Here is a 15,335-nt window from a genome sequence, read left to right as displayed (position 1 = left end):
GGACCCATTTTTGATAAAAAATATTGAAGGGTGAAGAAAGCCAATGTGGCACTCTTTTCATGCAAAAAAGCCATTGGTGGCAAATGGGACTTTTCTCCTAACATTGCACACTGGCTTTACATATCGGTCATAAGACCAATACTTACATACGAGATGGTAGTTTGGTGGACTGCACTGGACAAAGCGATAATCTGAAACAAGCTTATCAAAGTCCAAAGGTCAGCTAGCATGTGCATAAGCGGTGCGCTAAGGTCAACTCCTTCTGACGCCCTCGACACTCCTCTACAACCAGAAAGGAACAATATAGGAACACCTATCGCTACATGTAAACTTATTCTAAAGCAGGACGCTTTAAAGAAAACCAACCTCAGATGGACTCAGAGTAATACTTGCCTAGCTACTAAACAAATATGGCCTTGTATAGACTTGAAACGTTCAAAGGATTTGTTGAATTTAAACAGAATGCATATTAGCTCCACCATAGGTGTTCTTACAGGACACTGTCTAATAGGTAGACACGCAAAAAGAATGGGCGTGTTCTCTAACGATTTCTGCAGAAGTTGCATGGATGAAGAAGAAGAGGAAACTGTTCAACATCTTCTGTGCACATGCCTCGCTCTCTCCAGTAAAAGAAAACTCCATCTAGGAGAATTCTTCTATGAATACAGTAGCGATCTAGTGAAAACGGACGTTAAAAGTCTATCTTCATTCATAAGAAGCTCCGAGTGGTTCGGCTAGTGAGTTCCAACTTGCTAGTCTTTTGTGGTATCACAATGGATCCATAAGGGTCTAAGTGTGTTGGGTAACTTGCCTGACAACCACTGCTACCTAACCTAACCTACTGTTTAATTTACTCAATGACATTAACTGGGATTCTCTTTTCTTTAATGTTAATTTTGACGAAATGATTGTACATTTTTATGAAATATTATTTGTTTGCTTTTTAGAAACAGTCCCTCTACGCAAAAAACGTGTATTTAATAGCAGCCCGCCATGGTTCGATCTACATATAAAAAAGCTTAAAAACAAAAGAAACAAGGATAAAATTCAATCTATCACAAACTGATGAAAACCGTAATAGTTACATTCATTTAAGGGATGAATTTATAAGCTACTCTAACTTTCCCTATACAAGCTTTATATCTAAAACAGAAAATGAACTTAAATCTAATCCATAAGTATAAGCAAGTAGATTGTGTTTTTACTGATTTCAGTAAAGCTTTCCACAAACTTAATCATGAAATATTACTTAACGATCGCTTTATTTTATGGATTTCTCAAAAATAGATTATATAGTGTTGTATTTAGAAAAGAATGTTCCCAATGGTTTAAAGTTAATTCAAGTGTACCTCAAAGTAGTCACCTTGGTCCTTTATTGTTTGTCTTATTTATTAATGATCTTCCTTCTGTTTTAAGTAACTCTATGTCTTTAATTTATGCCGATGACGTGAAAATATTTCGAAAAATTAACTCAGTAGCTGACTGTGAACTTTTACAAGAAGATCTTCAAAAATTCTGGGAATGGTGCAAAACAAATCGTCTATCTTTCAATATTGACAAGTGTAAAATAATGCGTTTTACACGCAAACACAATGTCCTGTCATATACTTATTTGTTGAACACGTCTCAATTATGTAGTCTTTCAAGTTTCTCTGACCTCGGTGTGGTGTTGGATTCAAAACTTTCATTCACTAGCCATTACAATTATATTATAAAAAAACTAATAAAATGCTTGGTTTCATTAAAAGATTTGCTCGTGACATTCGTGATCCTTATGTGCTTAAAATTCTGTATGTTTCATATGTTAGGTCTATTCTGGAATACGGTTGTATTGTATGGGCCCCATATTACGCGGTTCATGTCAACAGAATAGAATGTTTTCAAAGAAGATTTATGAGATTTTTTTTATATTTTCTTCCCTGGTCTAGTATGATTGATTTGCCACCATATTCACATAGACTTCAACTAATAAATCTTCCATCTCTTTTAAGTCATCGAGAGTACTTGCAATTCTGTTTTATGGTGGGAATTGTTAGCGGAACTGTTACAGCTCCATCGGTTTTGTGTAGATTGAGTTTTAGTGTAAGTCGTTGCAGCTTAAGAAGGCAATTGCCTCTTTGTAATATCTTTAGTAGATCTAACTATGGGGCCAATAGTCCTCAATATTTTGATAAATATCTTCAATAAAAACTATTTCTTAATTCAATCAATTAATGTTAATCACAAAATTTTAAGAATATGTTCTTCATACATTACAATTAAATTTATAAAATAGATTTAAGTATTTATAAGTATATTTAATGTACATAATAATATAAGAGATTACTGCATTAGTATTTAACGTGTTGAATAAATAAACGACAAAAGTCGCCTATCAAACGACACTTCTCTATTGCCATATGAATTTCTGTTGTACAAAAATGCACCCTTTCCAAGGTTTACGTCATAAACAAAAAATATTTTTATATTTTTTGTTTATGGTTTACGTCCCATTAGTAAGCTTTGTGCTTTGATATAGGATCTTGCATAACTTCGACATTGCCTCCACTGAATCGGTCACCAAAATTGAACTTATTTGAAATTTTGGTTTTAGATGTTGATTTGTAATTTCTATAAAATGGCATACCAATTTTATTTTAAAATTTTTTTAATTCCATTTTTGTTGTTAGATCAAAAATAAAAAAAACTTAAACTTGTTCTGAAAATAATTTATATGGAAATGCAAAATTCAAAACTAGTAGTTTGTGAGTTGTGACCTGCTCTGAAGGAGATCAAAATTTAAACAATGGGTGGGTTCACGTACCGATCCAAGGGTATCTGGATACCTTTGTGTTACTGTTATCCCATATAAAATCTCAGCTGATGGTAAACAACACAAGCAAAAAAATCCAAACAGGTATCCTAAAAATTTCGCCATTTATGGACGAAAAGTCATGAAATTTGGTACACTGAATGATTATAGTATGGGGAATACGAAAAGGTTGCCAACTTTTTTTTATTCAAAATGGCGGCTCCAAAATAGCGGAAAGAATGAGCGTTAAAATAGAATTTTTATTTTCAAAACAGTATATAAGCTAGAAATTGGGCTAAATTCATGTCAAAAAGGTGTTAGATTTAAGATTTAGAACTCATAGATTCATATTCTTTACAAAAAAATCAAAAAAATTGAGAACAAAGTCCAAAAAATGCCAATTTAGTAAAACACACTTTAAGACCCCTAATTACGCTATTTCATGAATTTTTTTTTTATTTTTCACAATTTTGAGATCTCTTCTATTTATGTTTCATAAGAAAATTGAAAATATTGCGGTTATATGGTTGCCAACTATGTTTTTAATTAAATATAAGAAAACATGATATAATGAAAAGTTTCAATGTTCAATAAAACTGAGAATTTATTTTTTCCGTAAACCAAAACATTTTTTTCTAATAGATTTTAGCGTTTTAAATTCAAATCCGGAGTCAAAAAAATCTATGACGTCACATTTTCGAGATATAAGCAGATCAAAATTAATTTTTATCTTCGAAACGTGAGGTCATAGATTTTTTTTGATTCCGGATTTGAATTTAAAACGCTAAAATCTATTAGAAAAATATATTTTGGTTTACGGAAAAAATTATTATAAAATTAAATATAAGAAAACATGATATAATGAAAAGTTTCAATGTTCAATAAAACTGAGAATTTATTTTTTCCGTAAACCAAAACATTTTTTTCTAATAGATTTTAGCGTTTTAAATTCAAATCCGGAGTCAAAAAAATCTATGACGTCACATTTTCGAGATATAAGCAGATCAAAATTAATTTTTATCTTCGAAACGTGAGGTCATAGATTTTTTTTGATTGCGGATTTGAATTTAAAACGCTAAAATCTATTAGAAAAGTATATTTTGGTTTACGGAAAAAATAAATTCTCAGTTTTATTGAACATTGAAACTTTTCATTATATCATGTTTTCTTATATTTAATTAAAAACATAGTTGGCAACCATATAACCCCAATATTTTCAATTTTCTTATAAAACATAAATAGAAGAGATCTCAAAATTGTGATAAATTTAAAAAAAAAATGCATGAAATAGCGTTATTAGAGGTCTTAAAGTGTGTTTTACTAAATTGGCATTTCTTGGACTTTGTTCTCAATTTTTTTGATTTTTTTGTAAAGAATATGAATCTATGAGTTCTAAATCTTAAAGCTAACACCTTTTTGACATGAATTTAGCCCAATTTCTAGCTTATATACTGTTTTGAAAATGAAAATTCTATTTTAACGCTCATTCTTTTCGCCATTTTGGAGCCGCCATTTTGAATAAAAAGAAGTTGGCAGCTTTTTCGTATTCTCCATACTATAATCATTCAGTGTACCAAATTTCATGACTTTTCGTCCAGAAACGGCCGTGCAAATGAATTTTGACGCCAAAAACGAAGAATGGCACCACTGTGCGACGGCGGCTCAAATTAGTATGGAAATTATAATCACCGCGGAGCCGATTTTATATGTATTGGTTTTTTCACCACGATTTCTCCTTCGACTTTGTGTTCATACACAAAAAGTTGCAAGTATGTGAGTGCAACCCCGTTTTTCTCGTTTTGATGTCGGAGTGTCTTTTCTGAACTCAGTTTTCTAGCTTGAAAGGCACACACAAAAAGTTGCAAGTGTGTGAGTGGAACCTCGTTTTTCGCGTTTTGAGGTCGGAGTGTCTTTTCAGCGCTCGGTTTTCTTGCTTGAAGGGAGAATACGAAAAACCTCACAAAACAAAACTCACCCCACCTTGAGAGATTCTTTTGACTCATGGTATAAAAAGACAAGGTATGATCATTAGAGCCGCCATCTTACAAAATGGGGTAGTAAGGTTTTGACGTTTAATATTTGGCAAAGTCAAAAGCAACAACAATTTCCAAGACAAATTTGTTTACACCAACAATTTCAATGGGCATCTGTCAAAACCTTAAGTAGTCATTTTTAAGTTTTGACAGTTCTCGATACTGAGTTTTTTCTAATGATCATACCTTCTCTTTTTATACCATGCTTTTGATTGTCATGGTAAAAAGAGAAGGTACGATTATTAGAAAAAACTCTGTATCGAGAACTGTCAAAACCTAAAAATAGCTACTTATGCTGTTGTAAACAAATTTGTCTTGGAAATTGTTGTTGCTTTTGACTTTGCCAAAAGTCACAAAATTGAGTTCAACTGCAGTTATGAGATTATTGTGACTTGTGAGGCATCATTGAGGTTACCCAGAATAGGGCTGTAAATCACAGTATACATAATAAGGTTATCTTCCGAACGTTGTCGAAATTTTTATTGACCATTTTCCGAGAAGAAACACGAAGAAAATTTGTTGTTTTTCAATTTATAATTTTAATGCCTGGTATGCAGTTCTTTTCGTATAAAAAATGAGTGCTGAAGAAAAAATTTTTTTTCTTGAAAAAAAAAAAATTTGTGGTGAACAAATGACAGTTGTAAGTTGTTCCCTTCAAGCAAGAAAACTGAGTTCAAAAAAGACACTCCGACCTCAAAACGAGAAAAACGAGGTTGCACTCACATACTTGCAACTTTTTGTGTATGAACACAAAGTCGAAGGAGAAATCGTGGTGAAAAAACCAATACATATAAAATCGGCTCCGCGGTGATTATAATTTCCATACTAATTTGAGCCACCGCGCCGTCGGACCCGTTGCGTTGTCAAGGTTGGACTCGTTTGTTTAAGGGTTTTCCGCAAAAACAATGAGCTGCACATTGTTTTGCGAAAAAAAAAAATGATTTTGGAAAAAATCTAAAAAAATTTCTCCCATAAGAAATGCATTGTTTTTTTTTTTCTACTGGAAGAACTGTATACTTTGCTTAAAACAAAAAAAAATTTCCTGTTTACTACGATTGAAATAAAAAAATTAAAGCCCGACCTGACAGATTGGTGCCCATTTTTGACAAACAAATTTTGACAACGTTCGGAAGATTACCTTATGTGTACAGTGGTAGTGAACATCCAATGGAAAATGTGTGCCCTTCAAGCAAACGAGTCCGACCTCAGTCCGAATCGGCCCGACTGAGTCCGATCTCGACTACGAAACGGATCACACGGCGGATCAAATTATTATGGAAATTATAATCACCGCTTAGCCGATTGCATAAGTATTGGTTTTTTTACCACTATTTTTCCTTCGACTTTATGTTCACCCTTCAAGCAAACGGGTCCGACCTCGGTCCGAATCCGCTCCGCCTGAGTCCGACCTGGACTACGAAATTAGTATGGAAATTATAATCACCGCAGAGCCGATTTTATATGTATTGGTTTTGTCACCACGATTTCTCCTTCGACTTTGTGTGCATACACAAAAAGTTGCAAGTATGTGAGTGCAACCCCGTTTTGCTCGTTTTGAAGTCGAAGTGTCTTTTCCGAACTCAGTTTTCATGCTTGAAGGGCATACACAAAAAGTTGCAAGTGTGTGAGTGCAACCCCGTTTTTCTCGTTTTGAGGTCAGAGTGTGTTTTCTGAGCTCATTTTTCTTGCTTGAAGGGTGTTTACTTTGGTGTGTCAAAATGCTCAACTATGGAATTTTCAAATGTAATCATGCCTATTACCGAAGACGCAGATGCACTGCTGCGGGAGTGAGAGTCACTTTCACAAGATTTCGTATTACCGAAGCCGCCGGAGCGGAAGTGATAGAATGACATTTGGCTATGTAAGTGTCAACAATGACATATGTCGGTAAGCAGTTTAGTGTGTTTTCGTGGATAGAGTTCACAGATTGAAATTTGATTCGGTTGCGGATCGAGTAGATTCCTTGCAAACCAAACCTAAGTAGTTGATAGCCACAGCAACATATTAGTTAAGCAAAAAAAAATTTCTGTGCTCCATTTGGAGAACAAAAATGAAAAATAAAACAATTTAATTTAAAAAAAAAATAAATAAGTGTTATTTGTGAAAACTATTTTCTCTAAACAATCTACCACACAAATTCTTCGGCACGCCACAAAAATTGTTAATTATTTTACTGTTTACTCGGAAAAGGTTGACACCACTTTACAGCTTCAGCCTTGTGCATTTAGGAAAACAAAAAAAAAAAAAACAAAAACTACCACCGAAGTGCAGAATATTTTTTTCTTTTTCACTCTTCTCAACTGGCCAGGCCACACACGCGCGCCCAGGGATCTTTTTTTAGTTATGTATTTTGATTTCAACAAAAAAAAACTATTTTCTGTTTTTCCAATAAATATCATGGTGGTTTAAAGGAATTGTTTGTTTGTTTTGAAGATTATTTTCAGTACGCAGCTCTAGCGAAAAATTGGAGAGTTTTGACTCATTTGTCACTTACTTTTTACTGTCCTGTGCATTTTTCTTGACTCCAAGAGCAGTGTTGATGGTTTTTTCACTTTTAAAGCCATAACCTTAAAGGTGAAAAAGTGGAAAATTTAGAAAAGTAAGAATTTTATATTTCTTTCTAATGCTATTTGTTTTTGGAAAAAACTACAAAAAATGTTTTTTTAAACCAAAAAATAAGCTTTCACGATCTGGTGCAACAGGCCTAGTAAAAATGTAAAATTTTATTTTTTTACAATAGATCATGAACGCCCCTCTTCTTATCTATAGTAAATATTGAAGCGTGAATGGTGTTTCTTTTTCCTCCACCGTTGCTTCTTCTTTTTTCCATTTTTTATATTTGTTTTGTTCGGGTTAATTAATTTTCACTAATTATTTTACATCATTAGAAACTTAATTACGGGACATGAGTAGCGACAACTATTATAAACAGAATAAAAAAGACAAACTGTTTATTATGGGCGACGCGACGGTGAGCTGCCATCTGTCAAAAATAATTTTACTCCATTGTATTTTTATTTTGCAATAGGGTTATGGTATAGCAAAAGTGCAAGACCATTGTAAAATTTCAATCCATATATTTTGTTGTGGTAGTGTTGTAAGATTTTACACTTTTGCACTTTTGCAATGATACTAGACCAGTTGCATCGGATCGTGAATACCCCTATTATTTTTAATTTTGTGTTCGGAAAAACTGTCACAAAGTGAGTTTGAAAATGTTCACTTTTTGACTTTTTGCAAAAAGTGGCCGTTGTAGTTAGGGTTGCCGAGCGTACTCTAAAAAAGAGTATTGTACTCTATTTCACATATGTGTATTGTGTACTCTATAATCTATAACTCTGATAGAGTACGTCAAAATACTCTTTTTTACTTAAAGCTGAGTGTACCACCACATAAACATAAGCATCTTAACGTTCTCAAATTGGTGGATAACTTTCATATTTCTAAAGATAGAATTGAATGAAAAAAAAACGAGGCTTAAAATATTCGACCTTATAATTTCTAAATTTGAACAATTGTAATTTAGAGAGTACAAAATACTATAATTTTTGTCGTTGTTTTAGTACGACCTATTTGTTTATTTGTTTCTTAGTCAAACTTTAAATTTAATTTTTTTACTAAAATTTTAATTTTTTTTATTCAAATTTTGTTCTCTATTAATTTTACCTGTTAAGACCTTAAAACATTCGATTTTTTCTTGTAACAAAACAAGGTATTTAAAATTGAGTTAACCTTCTTATATATTTTTATTTCGATGAATTATATTGATAACTGCAAAAATTGTAAGCCATATTCTATCTGTTCTTGCCACTTCAGCATTCACTGAGAGAGTATTTTCGGTCTTGAATATGAAATGGCGAGAGAAGAGGAATAGGGCTTCGTTGAAATTGATCAAAAATGAGCTCTTAATATACATGAATTTTGAATTTGAACGTTTAGTCATACACATATTTTAAAAACATCAAAAAATTGTTATGTACTGTAAGAAGCAAAAAAAAAAATACATTTTCAAGACTTAAAATAAATGGTACTCTTCTTTTTTCAAATGTACTCTTTTTTTCTTCTCTGAAATCAAATATACTCTATTCCTTCTTAAAAAAGTTGGCAACCCTAGTTGTAGTTATACCTAAATTCATTTATTTCTTGCTTTAAAAATTTTTTTCTGTTGATTTTTCTTGATTTTAAATTAGTTTTGAATTTTTGTATTTTGACTTTAATAGAATACTCGGTGATATTTTTTCGTTAGCATTTTCGTTGTCGACTTTGGAGGCTTGCAAATTTTTCGTTTTGCATCAGCAGCGTACTAGACTTAAGTAAAGAAGCTGCGAAATAAATAAGCGAAGGAAAAAAATCGGTTTTTCATATATAATCTTTTTTTTTAACCTTAGACCCTAATATAACTTTTGACCTCTATTACATTAGAAAATTAGACCGCCATCAACTTAGCAGCACTTAGTGGGGAATTTCAAAAATTTGTATGCAAATAATTTGGTGAGAATTAGGTGAAATTTAGTGAATCAATTTTACAATTTGGTGAATCATAGTTTAAAAGTTATTAACAATTTACGTAAGGCGTAAAGTAAGCAGCACTTGGTCATGAATTTCAAAAAAAAATATCTTCATAATTAAGTGTCAATTTAGTGAATCGTATTTGATCAGTTTTATAATTTGGTGAATCAGTTTATAATAACTAAAATAGAAAAATTAACAAACGTAACGTAACGTAAAAAAAGCATTTGTTAACCATGGACACAAACCTCACGACGTTTTTCATTTACAAGGTAGACTTTGATTTGAAAATTTCCAATGCGAATTACAACAAAAATGCTATTTTATAATACAAAAAACGTTTGTTTACATCGTCACCATCCCACAACTGACATTCAGTGGAAGTTCCCCATAAAGGTATAACTACAACGGCCACTTTTTGCAAAAATTCAAAAAGTGAAAATTTTCTAACTAATTTATTGACAGTTGACCACAATATTAAAAATAATGATGCCAAAAGCTTGTTTTTTGGTTTAAAAACAATTTTTGTATTTTGTTTTCCAGAAACAAATAGCGCTAGAAATTGTAAATTTTCCGTTTTTTCACTTTTTAGGTCATTGTAATTAAAAGGCTTAATAATGATTTTGTTTTTTTTTCGCATGCGTCTGGGAACATTTTTCAATTTTCGATGATGATAATTTGAAAAATAATTTGCAAAGTATGATTAACCAAATTCTGAAATTTGGAACATTTATTCAGAAAAAGATCACAAGCATTTTGGTATATAATTCTTAATTTAGTGAATCTTAATTCAAGAGTTACATGCGATTTTGTTTTTTTTTCACGTGCGTCTTGGAACATTTTTGAACTTCCGCAGATGATTACTTGAAAAGTATGATTCACCAAATTCTGAAATTTGGAACATTTATTCAGAAAAAGATCACAATCATTTTGGTACATAATTCTTAATTTAGTGAATCTTAATTCAAGAGTTACATGCGATTTTGTTTTTTTTTCACGTGCGTCTTGGAACATTTTTGAACTTCCGCAGATGATTACATGAAAAGTATGATTCACCAAATTCTGAAATTTGGAACATTTATTCAGAAAAAAATTACAAGCATTTTTTTACATTTCAGAATTTGGTGTATCATACTTTTCAAGTAATCATCTGCGGAAATTCAAAAATGTTCCAAGACGCACGTGAAAAAAATCCAAAATTGCATGTAACTCTCACAGTACACATAAAAAGGTAATATATTCCGAACTGACATTGGTCGCCAGATTGTCAAAACATGACACTTTGGCGACCAATGTCAGCTACCGAATTCTTAATTGTTTAAAATACCGACGAAAAACGCACAAAAACCGATAAACCACGCACACCACTAATTTTTAAACAATTATTTACCATTTTCCGCGATGAAACACGAAGAAAATTTGTTATTTTTCAATTTATAATATTTTTAAATGACATTTTATAAATTAAAACAAAAACAAATTTCCTGTTTACTGCGATTGAAATATAAAAATTAAAGGCCGACGTGACAGATTGGTGCCCATTTTTGACAAACAAATTTTGACAACGTTCGGAATATATTACCTTATTATGTGTACTGTGTGTAACTCTTGAATTAAGATTCACCAAATTAAGAAATTCCGGTATAAAAGTGCAGCGTAGACACCGACCGGGGACAGTTTAATTTTGAAAGTGAAAGAGTGCAGTACAAAGTGAAATAAAGTGTTGGAAATTGTTAGTTGTAAATAAGTGATTTAAACGTGTGTTTGTTTGAGCGAATAATAAAAGTAAATTGAGTTGAAATAAAGTGTTTTCTTATTTGAACGGAAATATAAGTGGTAATTAAAATAAACGAAATAAGTTTTATTGTGCAAAGAATGCTTTGACTAGGGATGCTGCGGATGTGGATGCAGATGCGGGTGCGGATTTTTTAAAGTTAACATCCACAGATACGGATGCGGATGTTTTAGATCTTATATACAAAAATTATTAAGAATGAATTAAAATAATTATACAATTATTAATAACATTTTTGTTATTTGTATTAAATGACAGAAATTAAAAATAGGTGCATTAATTAAACTTAATAAAAAGTAATACCACCAATTTCTGTGCATCAAGTCGGTTACACAGAAGTTGGAACACTGCTTTGTGGGCTGGGTAGAAATTGTCGTTAAACTCTTCACTGGCACTCGCTCTTTTTTTTTGTCCGGAAAGAAAGATCTCTATTAATAGTCTCTTTTCATCCCAAATTTTATAATTTCGCAAATTAGGTCAGTTCGAATTCCAAATTATAAAAATTTCCTATTAAATTCGAAACGAGATAATCTGCGGAATTATCTCATTTGGGCTCTAGTAAAAAGGGGCTATAAAATTAAGATTGGATTATTTCTGTGTTTTGCCTAAAAAAATCAGTCACAGACCATTCGGTGTGACTCTCATTGGTACGCGCCATTTGCTGGCTCCGACCAACTTCTTTCTTGTCGCAACTGCCTTGCATCCGCACCCGCATTCATTATTGCAGATGTCCCAATTCATGCGGAAGTTCCTCATTAGCGGGTGCGGATGCGAATATTCGCAACATCCCTACTTTGTACAACTACAAAGCGTCATATTATTTTTGTTTTTTAATATTTTTTGCAAGTGTCTCGTCGTCGTGTCGTATAATTGTTCAGTTAAATGTAATATTAAACAATTAACAATAATTATAAACAATAATTTGCGACCACAGCAACAATCTGCCTCGCTAAAAAAAAAAAAAACAAAAATCTCAAAAACCACCCTGGTCACCCTGGTACACTGTTCTACCAAACACCCAGCCTGCCAGCTATTTTTAGCAGAACAATGGAGGACCTACAACTACAACACCATCAACAGCAACAACAGTAAATGAAATAAAATGAAAAGATTTAAGATGAAAATTATCGTAAGAAAAATAAATGGATACGTTCAAACACTTATCGGATAGGCTATCTAGGATACGCGTATCTGGATTATCACTTTGAACGAAAAGCTTTCCAGATAACTTACCAAAGCAGCAACAAAAAAATATGTAAATATTAAAAAAAGGAAATTGTTTCTTTTGAGCAAATTCCTTTTTTTATTGCTGCATAGTACTTGCACGATCGATTTAACTTTATTTCTTTTAAATTTATTTTGTTTTCAAGCTGAATAGAATAGCTATCCGATAGCTTTATGTTAACTGTTTGAACGTCCCCAATAAATCGTATTTTTTTTGTTCGAAATCTCACTAATTTTCGATACTCGATGTCCAAATGCCAAACGTAATTCATTCCGTATCAGGAACTAAAGGGCCCAACCCATAGAATCTGTTGCGACAGCTCGATAAAATACACACGTTCTTATGGGAAGCGACCCATAAGCGACGGATAGGACGGAGACGGACGGAATTGACGGAAGAAGTAGCCCAACTTTCTACAGGGCCCTACCCATAGAATCCGTTGCGTCCGTTCCGTCGAAGTTTTCAACTGACAGCTCTATAAAATACACACGTTCTCATGGGAAGCGACCCAAAAGCGACGTCGTATGACGGACTGCTTTTTGACAGCTCACTTCAAGGTGTGTTTGATATTTTATCGCTGAATGTGCACTAATAAAGTTCTGATGCAAAAAATTGTTAACTATTATCGTTGTTCTTTTTTTAATAAAATAAAATGTGCGACTAGATTTCATGTGGGCACTTGCTCTACAGTTAAAAACAATTTTTAATAACATTATATAAGTTGTAGGTATGACTTTGGCATTGTAAAATTGAACTCTACAACAGAATTTAAATATTTTATTGATATATATTATTGGATATATCACTAAATGTTACTTTTATTACAATTTCTTCACAAATAAACAACGAAATTTCACAACTCATAAAATCGGACAAGAAAATAACACAGTTCTTAGTTCTGAAATTCTCCGGTGTTCACTCAAAAACAGAAAATCGAACTTGTCTATTGTTGACAACCAATGTCAAAGGATACGACGGATGAAAAAGTAGAAAGTTGGGCTACTTCTTCCGTCGAATCTATCCGTCTCCGTCTGATCCGTCGCTTATGGGTCGCTTCCCATAAGAACGTGTGTATTTTATCGAGCTGTCAGTTAAAAACTTCGACGGAACGGACGCAACGGATTCTATGGGTTGGGTTCTTAACGCGATGATGCGTCTGGCAAGCGTGATTGTGTTTCTGGTTTAAATGTGTCTAAACAAAAAAATCAGAGATAAAGGTAAACTTGTCAGTTGAGCCTAAATAACATGAATATTCAATTTTTTTTAAGTTAAGCTTATGTACTTTAATAAACTGCACATTGTTACATAAATGCATGAACTAGTATATGAGAGGTAAGACATAATCTGCTATTGCTTTTTTCGTGATTTTAAAAAATTGTTTTAAAATGAATTTTTTTTGAGAGGCACCACTTGCAATCTTGATCAGGGGCGCCGCCGTTAGTGTTTAAACCGACACTGGTTGAATACCTTAGAGGATATTATATATGGAGTGCTTGTTCCTATACCTAAAACATTGTTACGCCATATGCATGGATAGGGGTCGCTGCCTTCGTTTTTCAGTGAGAGTGTACATAAACACGCTTGTTGATGACAGCCATCAAATGAAAATAAAATGGAGGCATGCACTCATCGAAGAACTTAAAGAAACTAGAGCCCTCTATAAAAGCTTCACATGATTTATAAAGAAATCTTGTATATTTAATAACAAAATCCTTGAATCAACATACAAACAAATGATAACCCAGCAAACACAGAACTACAGAAAAAATCGGTGAAATATGTACGTAAAAGAAGTACTTCTTTTCCACTGAAAAAAGATAGGAGCTCGGGAAAAAACTCAGTTATATACTTTCTGTATATAAGAATACGTGAAGCAGCTATCTCTTTCTTGCATGCAAGATGAAATAAATTTCCCCTCCATTAATAGTACAGACAATTGTACTTCAAAAGTGCATCAGCGAAGCACTTCTGGAAGTGATTCTGATGTACATTTTCCAGTACTTTTTTACCTACAGAAAAAGCACTGAAACTTGTACTTTTAAAGTACTGATTTGGAGCACTTTCATGGGTTTATATTCGTACTGCCAAAATCCATATTTTAATTTCATCTGAAAATAAAAAAATCTTCAAAACAAACAAACAATTCTTTTAAACAACTACAAATTATTTAATATTTTATTGGAAAAACACAAAATAGTTTTTTTTTTTTGAAAACAAAATACATAAAAAAAAGATCCTTGGCCAGTTGAGAAAAATGAAAAAGAAAAAAATACTCTGCAGTCTGCACTTTGGTGGTAGTTTTTGTATCTTGTTTTGATTTTTTTTTCTAAATGCTCAAGGCTGAAGCTGCTGTAAACTCAGTCAATGATGTCTGGAATTGATCGCCACTAAAAGACAGAAAAATCAACAACTTTATAATTTATAAATTTTATAATCAGCATACCTTTATTTTCCAAATCAATTGGTGGTTGTTTTTGTATCATTTTTGTATTACTTTTTTTTCTAAATGCACAAGGCTGAGGCTGTGCATTTAGATGGTGGAAATAAATTTTTGTCGCGGGTCGAAGAATTTGTGTGGTATATATTGTTTAGAGAAAATAGTTTTCACAAATAACACTCAACACTGAGAAGATTATATATTTTTTAAATTAAATTGTTTTTATTTTTATTCTTCAAATGGAGCAGCGAAAAATTTTTTTGATGTTGCTGTGGCTGTGGCTATCAAGGTTTAACTGGAAAATATAAAATGTAGGAAAAGTCAAATAAAATGCGAGCCGCCATTACAAAAGAGACAAAACTTTGTGCATTGCATACATCGCGCTCTTTTCCTCACATTTATCAAAGAAGAGTTTATTTTTTCTGGAGAAACAAAACTTCTATTTTTGGAGGGGAGAGATTTTGGTAAATAAGGAAACACATACATCCTCAAAATAAGCTTTGTTGGTGGTTGTATTTTCCCCTAAACTACTGAGGTTTGGTTTG

This window comes from Episyrphus balteatus, chromosome 2 (assembly GCF_945859705.1).
Source record: "Episyrphus balteatus chromosome 2, idEpiBalt1.1, whole genome shotgun sequence".
Taxonomy (NCBI): Eukaryota; Metazoa; Arthropoda; class Insecta; order Diptera; family Syrphidae; genus Episyrphus; species Episyrphus balteatus.
This window is presented reverse-complemented; position numbering follows the sequence as displayed.